The following is an 18970-nucleotide window of genomic DNA, read 5'->3' on the forward strand; positions in this document are numbered from 1 at the left end:
ACAACCATTCTCAAGCTGAGGGCCCTAAAAACATAGAATCATCTCCCTATCCAAAAATACCCATACTAGAGCCTCTATTCGCGTGACCTAATTTCTAGCTACCTGATGTCTTAAAAACCATAGACCTACTATAGTTACATGTACTAGCCTACTATGATAACCATGAGAACCCCTACCTTAGAAAGACCTATCTTGAGATACATGTCCATTAAATTCACCTAATCGATAGATTTTTTTAGCACCATCACCAGTCTAAATACCCTAATAAACCAACTCGATCATCTTGGTATGCTCAACTATACTCTATAAAGAAGCTCCTGACACCACCATCTAAGTCTTAGCCAATTGATAAAAGCCCGCCAATCCCTTAAGAAACTTCTTAATCCTCTATGACTCAGTGGAGATACTAGTTGCAGAATAACTAGATAAGGCTTGAAAGCGTGCCTCATACTTAGTAATAATCATAGAACCCTTCTCCAGGTGATCAAACACATCTCTCATTTGATCCCTCAAACAATAAGGCACGAACCTCTCCAAAACAAAACCTCAAAAAAAATAAGTCCATGTCAAAGTAAGAGAACCAATGGGTATTCATCTAACAAGAGACCTACACAATAGTCTAGCCATATCGATCAACTACTAAGTAGTATAAGCAATTCCATGGGACTCAAGGGATCTGCAGTTGCAACCTCTCTTTATAGTCAAGCAAAAACTCATATGTGTCCTCTCTAATGGCACTACTAAACATAGGAAGAGTCAAGGAAAAGAATCTTTTAAACCTCTTCTAATCATTAAAAGACATCATAGGGCCTAAAGTAATAGGACAAACATTGAGCCTAGTAGGAAGTAAATTGACATAAAGGAGTACCACAGAGAATAATTATACCTCTAAAGTCATAATACCATAAGTAGAAGTTTGTCCTAGCAGTTGAATACCTCTAGAAGTTTGAAAAATACCCGACATGCTCAATGGAACACCACCTTGGGAAGCACTATCCTAACGACTCAATAGATAAATAAATATATCCTATAATACTAGGGTAGTACCTAAACATTGTGGGACCTAAGTTGGACATGCATTCTTTGTCAGTAATCATCCTTAGCATAGACAACGTCAGGCTCGGGGAGGAAACCCTAGCACGTCCTCTAATTGGGGGATCTCTGTGATTCCATCCTCTACATTTGGGTCGTCCTCTACATTTGGGTCGGCCGTAACTCTTGTCGCACCCCCTAACTTGGGTCCTAACTAAGGGTACTAACTTAGTGTCCTTAATATCTTTGGTCTTAATCCTCACCATCTGTGTAGATTAAAAGGGAATATAAGTTTTAAAATATAGGGTATGAATAACCTGCACGATAAGAAATCAAATTAGAGAGCTTTTTCCTCAGTACATATTATGGTCTCTAAAAGATAGATGCAGACGTCAACATACTAATCCACGAGATTTTACTATATTACTTTTACACTTATGAGATTAGTGAACTTAGAAGTTTAAAACCAATTAGTCACGACCTTTTGAGATGGCACCTACTTTATCCTAGCCTTAGTAGGTAAGTCAAATCCAGCAAAAGTAAAAACAATCAATTAGAAGGAAACAAACCCATAAAGATGACACTTCTAGAATAAAGTCAAGCCATACCATATAAATAGCATAAGATCAAAAGAAAATACAAGTAAATCCCAAAATAAGGTATCATAAGTGATAAGAGAATTTAAGTACAACACTATAATATTTGAGCATACTACATAAGTTTGTCTCTAATAGAAAATAATGGCATAAACTGAAATATGAAGAGGTCCAACGTCATCCTCGAACTTGGGGGTACACCAATACCTCAATTATCAACTGTCAATGCACGAATCAACCATCATGGGTCACATGCATTCTAGGATCTGCACTAAAAGGGCACAGTAGGGGTAAGTATGATCCACTTATTCTCAATAGGTATCATAGGCTGACTGAGCAAAGTAAAAAATAATACAAATAAAATATACTATGAGCACGTCACTTGCTAATAGAAAATTTCTCAAATGGTAACTCACACCATCTCCACTAACAATTTTAAGAGATAAAGATAGTAAATAAAACTAACCTCATAATAACAAGACATAAGGGAATACACAAAAATATAAGCAATGTAATTCAATGAAGATGTGATGATGATGAAAATATGAAATCGCATGACTTTTCATTTACACCCTTTTGAGCCTTCGTGCTTTAAGACAGAATCTATAGGGGTTCGTAACCCATATAATTTATATTCTCAATCTTATATCTTAACTCACCTCTCCGACTAATATTCAAAAGTCAAGAATTTTATAAAATATCTCATTTACCTCTCAAACTGTTGTTCATGTATTAACGGTTTTCTAAGATTCTTCATGGTAGTATCAATATCTTATGAATTGCATATATCAAATGGGGATGGAATGATCAAAACCAATCAACACAAAGATAATGATCAGTCAATATAGCATATGTGAGCTTCAATTTAATTCAATATGTCAATGATTCATGAATATAAGCCATCTCTAGGCACCACCAAGATCAATAGTCATGTAAAGCATCAAAATATAACTTCAAAAACCCCTCTCAATAGTATTACTATCATTATAAAGGCAATTAATGCTCAAAGAAGACCTTTCACATCTATTCAATCCCCCACAAAGACATCATAATAATAAACATGGAATTTAAGGCACAATTAAGTCATACAATGTCAAATAAAGCTCCCACACGAGCAATATGTAATAAATTATCTCTCAAGTAAACAACAATATGTGAAAAAATTCCTTGTAAAAATACACAATATTAATAATCACAAAATAAAAATCACATGGGTAACTTCCAAACATAGTATAGTTTATATATTTATTAACTACGCAGAACAATTTAAAAAAAGTTAAGTCATAACCTACCTAAAAGTGCCGAAACCCCAAGCCCAAGCCTTTAATGTGGAGCCTTTGCTTCACAAAAAGTCTAGAAAGCTAATGATAACCATATTAGTTATTTTTGAATCTGATCCAAAATTAATTTAAAAATAAAAGGGGTAATACCTGAGTTTTGTTTTAGAAATATGTTCCCCATAATAATAGGAACCTATAGCTGAAAACCCACTTGAAAATGAGTTTAAATGAGGCTCAAATTGAAGAAAATTCTATTTAAAGCTTCACCAACAAAACTCCAAAAATTTATTTTAAGATCAAGAAAATAAGGTGTTTCTGAAGATATAATCAATTAAATTTATAAAAAGATGAGTGTGGAGTTTATCCAAGCTAGAATGGTTAAGAAAATCCTAGAAACCACCCCTTCTCGAATCTCCAAGGTCCAAAAATGATGAAAATCATAAAAAAGGATATTTATACTATTATGTGAACATTACCTCGCAATCCAGGTCCTACCTCATGATCAGGATGGTCAACACCTATAGGACCCCACAAAATTCTAAGCTTAACTCAGTTAGTTAACGCTTGAAAAGAGGTCCCATACCTAGAAATTTTGGCTAAGTGTTTATACTTAAAATTATTTTAGCCTTCATAATTTGACAATCTTATTTTACAACCCTTATGACCTTAAAATATTAATCCTTGGATTGAATCATGATCAGGTATGTCATTAGTTTACTTCGGGTGAGTTTCAGATTTTTGAACCTCGTTTGAATCATATTAAAGTGGCCAAAATAGTGGGTCGATGCGATCTCGATGCGTCGTGTCACATCGCCCATCATGTCAATGGATAAATGTTTCCCCAGCTTTCAGTGCAATTCCAGCGAACCAATATAAACTCTACGTTGTGCATTGGTCATCGCGTTGATGCCATCGATATAGTACAGTGCTCACCGCGTCACTAGGAATATTTTCAGTCATTAAAACTTAGCATCTAGAGGGGTATTTAGGTCTTTTCCCACCTTATTTCAGCCCTTAAAATATGATATTAAGCCTCTCTAAAGGAAAAATCTCTTATTTTTGCTCAAAGTTTCTCAAGAACAAACCCTAGGGGAATTCGATTTCAAATTCAAGCTTTCAGAACAGACCATTTATCTTCATGAATTTACTTACCAAGGTAAGTTAGGTGTTCATCAAAGGGTTTCCTTCCACCCTTTGAGTTCAAGAACCTCTTTTGAACTACAAGTTGATTAATTTCATGAGCTTCATGTTGAATTTGATTGTATTCATGATTATGATGTTATTTGGGTTTCTAATCTAAGATTTAATTCAAGTTTTCATGTGAATTAATTAACACACATAATGGTATTTGGATTCATGTCAAAAATGCCATGAATTTGTCGGTTGAGATTGGTAATCATGATGCCTCCATGTTGTTCATTACTATGTGCATAGATTATGCTCCCTAACTATTTATTAAAATATTCATGTAGGTTGAATAGAGAAATCATATCATGTTAGTATGTATACAAGCTTATGCAATACAAGTCATTGATAAAATGCCTAAATGGGTGAATTATGACAAATTATTTGGCTATCATGCTTTCAAGATTAAGCTATGTTTTACAATTTATGCAATCGATTCCTAGGGTATTTAATATTGGATAATCTATCTATTTTCCAAGATTTATAGTAATTCCAGAATAGTCTCAATGATGTCACGTGCCATAGTACTTAGTTAGTAACAAAAGTCAGTGTATTCAGTCAGCTGTAGGAATTTAGTGAACTCAACCCAGTTTAGATTGAAAGCATGATCAGTAGTAGTTTAGTCAATCCTAGTACAGTCTAGAAATCAATTCTTTGTCTATTCAGTTGGAGTAGAAATTTGCACCAACTGAACCTAGGGATGGGGGGCATTCCCGTCAATAAAGGGTTTAACCCTTAATAGCAATCCCTACATTATAGAACTACCTAGCCAACATAGGTTGAGATGTATTCCTACCAGTTTAGCGTTGATACAACTTGTATGAGTTTTTCTGCCATAAAGGGTTGACGAAAGGGCTTCCTATTAGAGGGGGTTAACTCTTATCCATTGTTAGTATCCCTTGGCAAGGTGCTAACACCCTTTCAAATAGGGCCACAGGTTTGGCTCTAACTCAGTTCATAATCAGGGTGTGTCGGTTAGATAAGCACTCCTACGATTTCAGTTTCAGACTCAGTATAAAACCTCCATTCAGTTTCAAAATCAGGATTACTGAATATAGTCCCCAGCTTAGTATAGAAACTCAATTCAGTTCTACAGAATTAAGACTATCAAAAATAGTCACTCAATTAATAGTAATAAATTATCAGTAAACTCAGATATCAGCCATTCAGTGTTTAAAACTCGTTATCCAGTATTATATGTGATCACAATTACAGTATACATAGTTATGCACATAGCAATGCATAATAAGTATTTTACAGTAGTTTCAGATATACATGTACTCGTACTCAGTTATATTCATGATTTCTCAGCCAGTTACTATTCATGCATATGAACCCCTACATTCAGCCTTACCTCACCTAGCATACCCGTACATTGAAAGTACTGATGCATACCTTTATTTTGTGCTATGATGTCTTATATCATAGGTTTAGAGCACGGGATCTTGACGGTATCTAGCAACCCAGATTATCAGTAATAGATTTAATAGTGAGTCCTTATAGTTTGGCAATAGAGTATTATTTTAGTTATCAGTACTCGAAGCTAGTTAGGGGCTTATCCCATCAACTCCATATTCAGTCAGTTAATTTAGAAGCTCTTCAGACTAGATTATTTCAGATAGTTATTTAGTTTTTAGATATGATTGTTAGATGCTCAGTATTCAGTATTTACATATCGGTATTTGATTTAGTTTTGAACCTTATGGAAGTTTTAGCCAAATTTCTGTATTATTATAATATCATTATTCGGTGATTGCAACAGGTACCAATCATGGGTTAGCTTGTGGTCCTTCTGGATTATGAGCACTATGTGATATCTGGGATCTAAAATCGGGGCATTACAAACTTGGTATCAGAGCTTAAGGTTCAATAGAGTCCTAGGAAGTCGGAAAACCACGTCAAGTAAAGTCTTGTACATGGGTGTGTAGTATGCCACACTTATGGATAAGAGTCTATGAGGCATTTTAGGAAAAATTTCCCTTATTTCAGTATTCATATCGTGCAAGTGAGCATAAGCTCAAGTTACATTCTTAGTCTAATCCTTTTCTTACTTTTTTTTTACAGAACATGCCTCCCAGAAAAATAATAAAATGAGAATAGGAAACCAGCCAACACCTCCGCCCGTCCAGTTAGATCCTCTAGACGAGCATGTCTCCCATGCAGAATTCAGAGCAGCTTTCACCACTCTAGCTCATTTGTGGTAGCTTAGAATTAATGCCCAACTACCATTTTGGCCAATCCAATAGCCAATACTATTTCAGCTAGAATTCAAGACTTCAACAGGATGAACTCTCCATCCTTTACTGGGTCTAAGTCAGATGAGGACCCATGGGAATTCCTTGATCTGGTGCAGAAAGTCACAAATATTATGAGGGTGACTTCCAATAAGAGCACTGAGTTAGCCATATATCAATTGCAGGATATGGCTCACTCTTGTTTCAAGTAGTAAAAGGTGGAAAGGGCTGCAAATATAGGGCCCGTAGAATGGGAGGAGTTAGCTACTACTTTTCTGGATAGGTTCTTCCCACTAGATTTGAGGGAAGCGAGGGTTTTGGAGTTTATTAATCTAAAGAAAGGCAATATGATAGTGAAAGAGTATTCTTTCAAGTTTACTTAGTTAGCCAGATATGCCCCTCATGTGGTAGCAGATAACAGATCTAAGATAAGTAATTTATGTCTGGGGTCTTTAATAGTGTGGTCAAGGAGTGTAGGACCGTAATGCTAATTAAGGAGATGGTCATATCCAGGATCATGGTTCATGCTTAGTAGATAGAAGTGGCTAAGAATAATACGAAAGAGAGGGAAAATAAGAGATCTAGAATAGGTAGTTTCAACTTCACTCATCCTAAGTCAGAGGGTGAAAATCATTCTCAGTTCTGCCCAAAATCTTTAGTTCCATCTTCATCCTCAGCCAGTGCTCCGGTGCTGAAATTTAGAGATGGTAATACAGATAGGGCACTAGCCCCTAAACCTCAGGGTAGTGTTAGCAGTGCCCGAACAAATCCTCTTTGCCAGAAGCATGGCAAAAACCACCAGGGTGTCTGTAGGGCTGTCAGTGATGTATGTTTAGATGTGGGAAGATAGGCAACAGGGTCAGAGAGTGTCCCTAGGTGGGTTCGCAGAGTCAACACAATCGTCCTTCATCTCAGTACGATTGCCTAAATCATTAGGGTGCCACTTTCAGTGCCACCAGTATGCAACGCCCAAATAGGCTTTATGTACTCCTATCCCAATAAGATCAGGAAAGTTCTCTTGATGTAGTCACTGGTACGTTACAATTTTATCATTTTCACATTTATGCTTTGCTAGATATAGTAGTTTCTTTGTTCTTTGTAACTCTTTATATAGCTGTTGACTTCGGAGTCAATCCTAAAATCCTAGTAGAGCCCTTCTCAGTCTCTACCTAGTGGGTAAATCTATCATAGACTAATGGGTATATTTAGAACTGTCTTGTTATGGTATCTCAGAAAGTTACGTCAGCAGACTTAGTAATATTATAGATGATAGATTTGATGTCATTCTTGTTCTGGATTGGTTTAACTCATGCTATACTTTAGTTGACTGCAAAAATAGAGCTATCCATTTTTAGTTTTCGAATAAACCTGTCCTTAAGTGGAGGGGTAGTACTTCAGCACTTAGAGGTCGACTTATTTCCTACCTAAGGGTGAGAAAAATAATATCTAAGGGGTATGTCTATCATCTTGTTTGAGTTAAAGACTCTAGTTTAGAGACACCTAATCTTGAGTCAGTCCCAGAAGCATGTGAATTTCCTGATGTATTTCCCAAAGATCTTCCTGAAGTCCCTCTCAAGTAGGAAATTGACTTTTGAATAGACCTTCTTCTTGATACTCATCCTATCTCTATCCCGTCATATCGAATGGCCCCAGTAGAACTCAAAGAGTTAAAAGAATAGTTAAAGGATCTCCTAGATAAGGGATTAATTAGACCCAGCGTATCCCCTTGGGGTGCACCAATTCTTTTTTTGCATAAGAAAGATAGTTCTCTTAGAATGTGTATAGACTACCGTTAGCAAAATAAGGTTACAGTCAAGAACAAGTATCCACTTCCCTGAATCGCTGACTTGTTTAACCAACTTCAGGGTGCCAGTTACTTTTCTAAGACAGACCTCAGATCAGTCTATCACTAGCTCAGAGCCAGAGAATGTGACATTTCAAAAATAGCTTTCAAAACTCTGTATGGTCACTTTAAATTCCTAGTCATGTCATTTGGTATTACCAATGCTCCAGCAGCCTTCTGGACATGATGAACCACATGTTCAAGTAGTACTTGGACATGTTCATTGTAGTCTTTATTGATGACATTCTTGTCTACTTACGCAGTGAACATGATTATGCAAACCATCTCAGAATAGTATTACAAACTCTCAGAGCCCATCAGTTATTTGTCAAATTTAGTAAGTGCAAATTTTAGCTAAGGTCAGTAGCTTTTCTTGGTCATATAGTTTTCAGTGATGACATTAGAGTTGATTTTCAAAAGACCAAAAAAGTGAGAAACTAGCCTAGATCCATCTCTCCATCAGATATTAGGAGTTTATTGGGTTTGGATGGCTATTATCGATGGTTTATTAAAGGATTTTCATCAATTGCATCCCCCATATCCAGATTGACTCAGAAAAAAGTCAAGTTTTAATGGTCATATTCTTGTGAGAAGAGTTTTTAGGAGTTAAAGAGTCAACTCACTACAACCCCAGTTTTGAATTTATCAGAGGGCTTAGATGGGTTTGTGGTTTATTGTGATGCTTTCAAAGTGGGTTGGGGTGCATTTTGATTCAGAAAGGTAAGGTCATAGCCTATGCCTCTAGAAAGCTTAAGCCCCATGAAAATAATTCCCCCACTCATAATCTTGAGTTCGCAGCTATTGTATTTTCCTTAAAGATTTAGAGGCATTATTTGTATGGGGTACATGTAGATGTGTTCACATACCACAAGAACCTGCAGTATGTATTTTCTCAAAAAGATCTGACCTATGTCAGAGAAGGTGGTTAGAGTTATTGAAAGACCACGACATGAGTGTTTTGTATTATCTGAGGAAAGCCAATGTAGTAGCCAATGCTCTCAGTAGGATGACTATGGGTGTTGTTACTCACAAGAAGTATGGTAAGAAGAAATTAGTTCATAAAGTTCATCATCTTTCCCGACTAGGTGTTCTCTTGGTCGATTTAGAAGAGGAAAGTATGTGGGTACAGAATAGTTCAGAATCATCTATGCTTGTTGAAGTAAAGGAAAATTAGGACAGAGATCCTAGTCTAGTCAAGTTAAAAGAGTCAGTCAGAGATCAGAAAGTAGAGATTTTGTCTCAAAGGGGATATGGTGTGTTGCGGTTCCAGGTTCGGTTATGCATGCCAGGTGTAGATGACTTGAGGTAATGAATTCTTGCAGAATCGTATAGTGTGTGTCGCTCTATTCATCTTGGGGACACTAAGATGTACCGCAATTTGCAAGAGATTTATTAATGGAGTGGGATGTAGAGGGACATTATAGAGTTTGTAGCTATGTGCTCTACGTGTCAGCAGATTAAGATTTAGCATCAGAAACCTAGTGGTTCCATGCAAGAGTTTAGTATTCCAACATGGAAGTGGGAGGAAGTGAACATGGACTTTGTGACAGGTTTGCCTCGTACTCGTCATCAGCACAATTCTATTTGGGTCATTATAGACATGATGACCAAATCAGCTTACTTCTTACTAGTTCATACCTCTTATTTAGATGAGGATTATACCAAGCTCTATGTCAGAGAGTTAGTTAAGTTACATGGAGTTCTGTTGTCTATCATCTCAGATAGAGGTACACAGTTTACCTCTCACTTCTAGAAAGCATTCTAAAAGGGTCTTGGTACCTAAGTTCACCTCAGTAAAGCCTTTCACTTTCAGACATATGGTCAAGCAGAAAGGACCACTCATACTTAAGAATATATGCTAAAAGTATGTGCCATTGACTTTAAGGGTAGTTAGGATGACCATTTGTCTTTGATTGAGTTTCCATACAATAACAGTTATCATTCTAACATTCAGATGGCTCCATTTGAGCTGCTCTATGGGAGGAGATGTAGATCCCTCATTGGTTGGTTTAAAGTGGGTGAGGTTGCAATAGTAGAGCCTGACTTTGTATTTGATACCTTAGAAAAAGTTCAGTTGATTAGGGAAAGGCTCAAGATAGCTCAGAGCTGAAAGAAATCATATGTTGCTGTTCGAAGAAAGGATCTCAAGTTTGAGATTGGTGACTTTATGTATTTGAAAATCTCTCCTATGAAGGGAGTGAAGAGGTTTGTCAAGAAGGGGAAACTCGGTCACTGATATGTCATTCCTTACCAACTTCTCAGTCATTTCAGAAAGGTAGCTTACAAGCTTGAGTTGCCTTCAGACTTAGCTTCAGTATACCCAGTGTTTCATGTCTCCTTGCTAAAGAAGTGCATAGGTGACCCAGCAGATGTAGTCCCGATAGAGGGAATTGATGTCCAAAACATCCTCTCTTATGAGGAAATCCCAGTCAAAATTCTTTATTTTTAGGTTCACAGACTAAGGAACGAAGAGGTCCCTCTAGTCAAAGTTCTTTGGTAGAATCAGTCTGTTGAGGAAGCTACTTAGAAAGAATAAAAAGATATGCGGACTAAGTATCCTTACCTCTTCTCCACAAAATCAGACTCAGCTCATGGTAATAGTTTTTCTTGAATTACTCAGTACCATGCTTAGATTACCTTTATAACTCTATATCAGTTCAGTTGCATAGCATTCTTATATCATGCATACCTTCATGAAGCAGCTCAGTCATATGTCATCTCTTCAGAACTCATTCATGCTTCAGTTATGCATGTCAGTATGATAGTCCAGTATATCAGTAGATTCAGTCATGAAATCATGCTTCAATTATGCATGATAATTATGTAAATTCAGTCTATCAGTATTCTCAGCTTAGTTAGTCTCATTTGAGGACAAAAATTCCCAAGGGGGAGATATTGAAATACCCCGCAAAATCCTAAGCTTAAGTCAATCAGTTAAAGCTTGAAAAGAGTCCCAGACTTAGAAATTTCAGCTAAGTATTTATACTTAGAATTATTTTAGCCTTAATAATTTGGCGATCTTATTTTACGACCCATATGACCTTAAAATGTCGATCCTTGGATTGAATCATGATTAGGTGTGTTAATAGGTTACTTTGGATAAGTTTTGGATTTTTTAAACATCGTTTGAATCATATTCAAGTGGCCAAAATACTGGGTCGATGCGTCACACCGCCCATTGCGTCAACAAATTATTTTTCCCAAGTTTTCAATGAAATTCTAGTGAACCAACGTAAACTCAACATAGCATGTTGGTCATCGCGTTGATTCCATCGATACGGCACGTCGCTCACCACATCACTGGACACGTGCTCAGTCATAAAAACTCCGCATCCATAGGGGTATTTGGGTCTTTTTTACCTTTTTTAAGCCCCGAAAACACTAGATTAACCCTCTCTAATGGCAAAATTCCTCATTCTTTCTCAAAGTTTCTCAAGAACAAACCCTAGGGGAATTCAATTTCAAATTCAAGATTCAAGAACACACCATCGATCTTCACGAATTTACTTACCAAGGTATGTTAGGTGTTCATCAAAGGGTTTCCTTCCACTCTTGGAGTTCAAGAACCTCTTCTGAACTACAAGTTGATTGCTTTCATGAATTTCATGTTGAATTGATTGTATTCATGATTATGATGTTATTTGAGTTCCTAATCCATGATTTAATTCAAGTTCTCATGTGAATTAATTAACGTACATAATGGTATGTGAAGTCATGTCAAAAACCCCATGAATTTGTAAGTTGAGATTGGTAATCATGATGCCTACATGTTGTTCATTACTATATGCATAGATTATGCTCCCCAAGTGTTTGATAAAATATTTGTGTTAGTTAAATAGTGAAATCATATCATGTTAGTATGTATACAAGTTTATACTATACACGTGTTTGATAAAATGCCTAAATAGGTGAATTGTGACAAATTGTGTTGTTATTATGCTTTCAAGATTGTGCTATGTTTTACAATTTACGCAATCAAGTCTTGTGGGTATCTAATACCCGAAAATCTAGTTATTTACATAGATTTACAATAGTTCCAGAATAGTCTCAGTGATGTCACATACAGTAGTACTCTGTCAGTAACAAAACTCAGTGTATTCAGTCAGTTATCAGAACTCAGTTAACTTAGTCTAGTTCAGATTTATAGGATGATCAGTAACAGTTTAGTCAAGCCTAGTACAGTCTAGAAATCAGTTCAGTTTCTATTCAGTTGGGAGTAGGAATTAGCACCGAGTGAACCCAGGAATGGTGGCATTCCTGTCAGTAATGGGTTTTACCCTTAGTAGCAATCCCTACGTTATAGAACTACGTAGGCAGCGTAGGTTGAGATGTCTTCCTACCAGTCTAGGGTTCATACATCTCGTATGAGTTTTACTACCAGCGAGGGTTGACGAAAGGGTTTCCTGTTAGAGAGGTTTAACTCATAGTCATTGTTAGTATCCCTTGGCAAGGTGTTAACACCTTTCCAACAGGGGTCATAGGTTTGGCCCCAACTCAGTTCATAATCGAGATATGTCGGTTAGATAAACACTCCCACAGTTTTAGTTTCAGTTTTAGATTCAGTATAAAACCTCAGCTCAGTTTCAGAACCAGGACTGTCGGAAACAATCACCCAGCTCAGTATAGAACTTAGTTTAGTTCAACAGAATCAGGACTGTCAGAAACTATCACTCATTTAACAGTAATACAATATCTGTAAACTCAGCTATCAATCATTCAGTTTTCAGAACTCGTTTTCCATTATTATATATGATCTCTGTTATAGTATACGTAGTTAAGCACATAGCATTGTATATTTAGTATTTTATAGTAGTTTCAGATATACATTTACTCGCACTCAGTTATATTCATGATTTCTCAGCTAGTTAGTATTCATGCTTATGAACCCTTGCATTCGGCCTTACCTCACCTAGCATACCAGTACATTCAAAGTATTGATGCATACCTTTCTTTTATGCTATGATGTCTTATATCATAGGTTCAGACGCACGAGCTACTGATGGTACCTAGCAGCCCAGGTTATCAGCAGCAGATTTAGAGGTGAGTCCTTATAGTTGGAGGACAGAGTATTGTTTTAGTTATCTGTACTTCAGTAGTCGGGTTAATTGGAGGTTTGCCCCATCAACTTCATATTCAGTCAGTTCAGTTTGAGGCTCTTCAGACTATATTATTTTAGACAGTTATTCAGTTTTCAAATATGATTGTCAGAAGTTCAATATTCTGTATTTACATATCAGTATTTGATTCAGTTTTGAACCTGATGGCATTTTTGCCAAATTTTTGCATTATTACAGTATCATTATTCAGTGATTGCAGCAGGTACCAGTCATGGATTAGCTTGTGGTCCTTCGAGATTATGACCACCGTGTGACGTTCGGGGTGCAGACCCGGGACGTTACAACACCGACTGGGGCTTAAGTTGTTCATTGTGATTGCGAGAGAAGGCCTCCCGACCAAAATAGTCAAACCCAACCTGATCCAGAAATTTACCCATCGCAATCATAGCTCCACCACTATGCTATCGTGATGAACAAAGTCATCGAGGGTTGCAATTACGATACGCGTCCATGCAATCGCGATGGAAGGCTTGATGCACCAGAAAATATTGCACCAGCAAATTTTTTGAGTAAAGAAATATCCCTAGACTAACCCTCGAAATTCGTTTGGAACCCCCACCAAAACAAACTATATATGCAACTAGGCTATTTTCAATGTTTCGGACTCAATGACAACGTAATTTTTGAAAATAGATATTTAAAAAAAAAAAATAGCCCCTGGGGCCCTTAAAAGTTTATTTTAACTAGCTTTAGAATGAAGGATCAAAATGCCAAATAAAAGTTTCAAATCCGAATCAACCCCGCTACTAAGATAAAATTGATATTTCGAATCTAGTGAACTATCCAAATGGCGCTCGAAACACAAAATATTGACTGGAGTCAAATTAATAGCTTTTAAAGTCACTAAGAATAGCAAACTCTCTCAAATCATTCCTGAATGCATCGGGGATCGTGTCAACCATCTCTACACCTCATAATCAGCATGTAACAACTACGGGGAAGGACAAAATGGTCAAAACACATGAAAAAAAAATATTACACTTCAGAAAACTTGCAGATAAACAATTGAAAAATAGTCAACAACAGAGTGTAAATACTGGGATTTACTCTCCCAATTGATATCCTTATCCTTAAACGTTTAGTAATGAAGAAACATTAATCAAAGCAAAACCAACATCATATATCATATAAAAAATTTTACACGATCAAATATTATATATATATATATATATTCGGCAACACATTAAAGAGTTTAAATTAATATTTAAAATGTGTATGTCAACGTGCCAATAGAGGAAACTTATAAGAACTAAGAACAACATTGCACTGTAGAGGCATTTAAAATAGAACGCATTTCTCCTAATCCCGTTTAAGAAATTATATGATAACTAATCTATCAGATGTAAAAACATCAAAAAGAAGAAAATTAAACCTATCAACCATTAAAGACAACGATGTAATGAATAAAGATTCTATCTTTCTTAATCACATCATTAAAAATATAGTTAAATACCATACTGTAAATGAAGTCACAATTAAACATCGAACTACCTTATTGGAAACCGTAACTCTTCTTCTACTCCTTAATAGTGCTCCTGAAAAAGCCATAAACTTGTTGATTCAAATATCATTTACTCCAAACTATACTACCAAGCATGCATGCACACAAACAATGATTTTACCTATAATCCGTATATAAAGATGCGGATGAATTTATCAATCTGTATGCACAAAATAAATGACGTCAAATCAACTTTAATACTAAAATAGATGAAAATTACCTGGAAACACAATTTTGTGCAAGTTTAGTACAAAAATTATAAAGATATTTAAAGGAAAGCTCCGCTCAAAGTTAAAGTTTTAAAGTTGGACATTTTCTGGAAATTCAAGTTATTATTGTTAGTGTTGCAACCCTTATTTATCTGGAAGTTTTTCCAAAAACTAATCCAATTCTAATCAATTGTGCTTACTTGCACGGATACCCCAAAAACCAAACTAAAAAATAGTAGTTTAGCGCTTGGATGGACTCTTTTGGCGTTAGGTGTAAGTGCTTTACATGTGAATCTATTTAATAAGTGCATAACTAAAACATAAATAATTAATCTTAAATAACGTATTTAAGTTAAATAATTAAAAGAGGAATTTAAAGAAAAAATGAGCATTGTTGACCTATAATCTATATGAATCATTGTAACAAAAAAAAAATTGACAACCTTTCTACTTAAAACTGTCTATCAAAAATACATGAATATCTATACATAACTTCAAAAACATACTAAATGTTAAAAAGTTTATATATGGTCATAAAAGAGATATTGTAAATAAAAAGCTTAAGTAACAACATTTTAATTTGTAATAGTCTATCAAGAATACATAAAATGTATCATTACATTCTTTGAGAACAAACTAAAGGTTAAAATTTTATCTCAAATTACAAGAAAGTTTACTTCATTATAGGTCAAAGAATAATAATCCTAACCAAAAAAAGTTGTCATAGAAAAATTAAAATTACTCAATAAAAAGAAAAGTGTTATAAATTAATAAAGAAAAGACAAGAATAATAAGAGAGAAAGATGAAATATCTTATTTCAGTTGAGAAATGATTTACAATAATGAGAGCCCATATATTTATTGAATAAATTCCACCGAATTTCTCTTCAAATAGATAAATATTTCATACTCTTGATAGATATTTTCTATATTCTTGATAGACATTCACTATAAATGATAGGCATCAATATCATTTATATCACTTCCCTTGAATGTTTAATTAGTAGATGATGAGACTCATTAAAAGCTTACTAGAAAAAACTCATTGAAAAAAGATCTAGTAAGGAAAAAAGAGTACACATCTCTAATAATACGGATTTTGACTTTCTCATTATAAATCTTACACAAAAAACTCAATGGGATAAAACTTTTAAAGACAAAAAGAGTACAATACGTATTGGCTCCCCCAGCTGACGACATCAATTCAAAATCTTGAATCTCCGCATTTCAATCTTGTGCATCATCCTCTTTAAAGTTGTAGTTGGTAGAAACTTGATGAATAATCATTCATATTATCACTAGAATGAATATGGAGTATGTTGATATTGCTATTTTTTGGAGATCATGTATGTAGATAGCTTTGACAAAATGTGTTTCATTTTTTCTCCTTTTATAAATCCTTCCATTAATTATGCTATGTGTGTGGAATCTTCACATAAGTACGTAGTTCAAATCACATTTTCTCAAATGAGATGTATTATTAACCTCAGCCACATACATTCTCGACTTGCTTGGTGAATAGTCCTTATCTCACCATGAATTGATTTCCATGTATAACAATATAGTATGAAAGTAGTCCTTCATGAAAATAAATAATATATCTGCATCAAACCCTAGTGTTGATCATATAATTATCCTGCTGGGTATTTTATTTAAATTAAATCAATAATTATAAGTATTTTGAATGAAGAGGTATTTTTTAATGAAAGGTTGTGTCTTTTATGAAAAGATGTCTTTTAGTGAAAAGTTGTGTACCTTAGTTTAATTTAAATCCTACCTCTTGTGATTTCAATGCATCTTTACAGAAAGTTTTAGAGAAACTTTTCACAAAGTACTTTCCTTACAACATTCTCCAAAGAGTTATTTTCTTTCTAAGAGATCAAGTTCTTGATTTCTTGCTTTTCAATAGGATTATCTTCACTATTTACTTAGTGCAGATATTCATAAACTTGTTATATCCATTAAAATTATTTGTATTAAATCTCAGAGCAATCTCGCAAAGGAGAGAGATCAAATATCATTTTAACATGCGTGTTTCGTATGTGTTTCAACCGGGGTAAATCTAGGTGTCTGGTAAGGAGTTTCTGAGAATCCAATAACTTTTGTGCTAACCTAGTATTTATATAATGAAACCTACCAAATATATAAGAATTATAAATGGAGACTCATAAACAAAGTGTATTGTTCATCTAGTGGAGTAGAGGGTCTTGTAAAAGTTTTATTGACTTGTTGGTTGTGGGTTCGAATTCCCTTACTTACTCTTTAATTTTATTTTTATCTAATATGGGGAACCCACAAACTTTAAATCTTGAATCCACTATGTTCATTGTTTAGATTATTAAGTCTTTCTCTTTGTATTTTTCTTTGTATATTTTATGTTGATGAAATATATTTTTCAATAATCTAAAGAAAATATTTGTGATGGAGAAGACACTCTCAATTTTGAGAAACAAATGATATATAATTTGAGTGTTATGGAAACAATAGACATCGATTATTGGATGAAGTGGCTTGCACACAGGTAATTGTTACAAGAACAATTTACTTGAAGTCAATGGGTGCCATTTTACAGACACCATATCAACAGTTGGAAACACATACTAGCAAACCAATTCGAAGGAACACCATTTAAGTAACGCCATGAAGGAGTATAAGAGTAGTGATAATTTGTCGGCCTTGATGAAATTTGTGTCTTTCTGCAATTATTTTTGAGCAATATCATCAAGAAAAAATATATTGGGAAGTTTTTGAATATTGATTTCTGTATCTAAAGCAATTTTTCACGTACTAGCCAAAGTACACCCAAATTATTGCAAGATTGAAATTTGGAATGTGCTCCAAACGGGTTATTGTATGAAAAAGATACTACACATTAATGTTTGAGAAGTCATGATGTTCACTTGAGCTTTTAAACACTATTATTCTTTTTTGTTTTAATTAAGAGAGTTGCTACTTAAATTAGTAATCTTTTTTGTGTACAGTCACAAAACAAAAGGAGTTCAGAAAAACGATAGTGGTGATCTTTTGTCTTCGATCAGTAAAAGTTGAAGAAGATCAATTATATGCGTGGTGGTAGTAAAAGAAAAAATTATTTGGGGCAGAGAATTATTGTCAGCGAGTTCAAATAATATCATAACAGTGGATCAAGAAAAGAGAAGTACCAAAAACAAGTTATATTTTCTTAACCCTACTTTTATTTTCATAAATATTAGGTAAATAATAAATTTATAATGATCTTCAAATGCTTGATCATTTTAGGAATAATATTTTTTTGTGTGATTATTGTGATTAATTATTCTTGCATGAAGATCATATATGAAATTCTTTATAAAGTTGTAGAATGATATGAAAAATACATTATTTACAAGTACGTGTGTTTACTTGAAAAGAATTATAGATGAATATGAGATCTAGAGAACATGAGAATTCAATTTATTGTATATATGATATGAAAAGACACTTGATATCTCCAATGTATGAAATGTTTGACATGTGAATAAAATGCAACATTAAAATGAATGTGTATTTAATATATATTTGAAGAGCATAAATTAGGAATAGTTAGTATACATTCATCTTACAATTCCTTATGGGTATATGAAGTGTGTGATAGTTTGTAAATATATTGAGTGTAAGTCTTGATTCAAAAGTCATAATATAACAATGAGGTTCTATCACATTGAGAAAGTGTTAAATAAGCTAGTAAATTAACAAAAAAGAGGTCAATTTACACTTTATTTTGTCCTAGATCAAGTTTACCAATAATAATAATAAATTAAAGCTTAACTTATGTAAGCAAGTGCTGTTGGAAGGGTAAGTAGTCAAGTTTTTAGTTTTATTTAGAGAACTAATGATTTACAAAATTCTAAGTTTCATACTATGTTAAAAGGATATATCGATATAAGTTGGTATCAAATATGTCAGAAGAATAAACTTATCATATGATGGATGTTACCTTGCAAGGAGGTACAAT

General features: G+C 34.5%; 1 long non-coding RNA gene across 1 annotated transcript; it reads right to left on the reverse strand.

Moving 5' to 3' along the window:
• Positions 1-1761: 1761 nt before the first annotated feature.
• Positions 1762-15099, reverse strand: LOC107866313. Its single transcript, XR_001672868.2, has 3 exons — positions 15009-15099; positions 14779-14822; positions 1762-1894 (listed from the first exon to the last, which is right to left on the reverse strand). It is a non-coding gene; the product is annotated as an uncharacterized LOC107866313 (long non-coding RNA).
• Positions 15100-18970: the final 3871 nt, after the last annotated feature.

Source organism: Capsicum annuum, chromosome 3, assembly GCF_002878395.1.
Source record: "Capsicum annuum cultivar UCD-10X-F1 chromosome 3, UCD10Xv1.1, whole genome shotgun sequence".
NCBI lineage: Eukaryota > Viridiplantae > Streptophyta > Magnoliopsida > Solanales > Solanaceae > Capsicum > Capsicum annuum.